Raw genomic sequence first — 782 nt, 5'->3', positions numbered from 1 at the left:
GAAGGAGAAGGGGAAGAACACGAGTTATATGCCGAGAAAGGGAGGGGGGGGGAGGAGACGCCCCTGCAGACGTTATCTACCCCCCCTCCTCCTCCCACCCCCACCACACCCGCGTTGTGTTTACACCAGGACAAGAATAAGACTTCTTCATTCACTCGGGGAATCAATTTCCATCATTAGTAATGTTATTAAAGGTAACAAAGGAATGGGTAACGGTGGTTAATGAAAGGTTGTAATAAGTGCTGTAGTCAGTTTCCACGAGTGCGAACTCGGTGGCGTCTCGCGGGCGGGGTGCCGGTCTCTTCTTCTTTCTTTTCATCGCGTGATATATCTGACTTCCCTCATGTTTCCCAAGAGCTGCAACTCCGCCATGCTAAACCCTTTCCTTGACATGGTGATAGATTGCAAACCATACTCGCCTTGCAAACGGTCCCCTCCCACTCCTATCCCCCCCCCCCTCTCCCGGTGACCAGCTCTTGGTATGGAGAAAACGGACGTACATCTGGCAGCCTGAGTAGGGGCTATATAGTCCTGAGATTCCCTTAGCAGCGGCCAGTGTAAGTTTGCGTTGTTTTAAGTTGAATTGAAGGTTTACAACTCCTCTACACGTGTGAATGGTTCTCCCATCTTTTCAACACCAACTCTGCAACCCTAAATCATAGTGGCTCATCGTATTAAAAGCCCCTAGTTGATCTTGCAACGAGGTATGTGACTACAGTATCAGACTTTTAAAGATCATCATCTTAGAATGTGACGAACCTTTTAAAAGATATTCTGTTCAT

General features: G+C 48.0%; 1 protein-coding gene across 2 annotated transcripts in view; it reads left to right on the top strand.

The window, feature by feature from the left end:
• Window positions 1-426: 426 nt before the first annotated feature.
• LOC113815656 (innexin inx3) overlaps window positions 427-782 on the top strand; it is a 10,418-nt gene continuing 10,062 nt past the window's right edge. The window contains exon 1 of one of the 2 annotated variants that reach the window (XM_070138744.1): window positions 427-557. The gene's annotated coding sequence lies outside the window, so the exon portion shown is untranslated. Of the gene's footprint in view, window positions 705-782 lie in introns of both variants that reach the window. The other variant, XM_070138743.1, reaches the window with a different exon arrangement.

Source organism: Penaeus vannamei, chromosome 24 (assembly GCF_042767895.1).
Source record: "Penaeus vannamei isolate JL-2024 chromosome 24, ASM4276789v1, whole genome shotgun sequence".
Taxonomy (NCBI): domain Eukaryota; kingdom Metazoa; phylum Arthropoda; class Malacostraca; order Decapoda; family Penaeidae; genus Penaeus; species Penaeus vannamei.
This window is presented reverse-complemented; position numbering and strand designations above follow the sequence as displayed.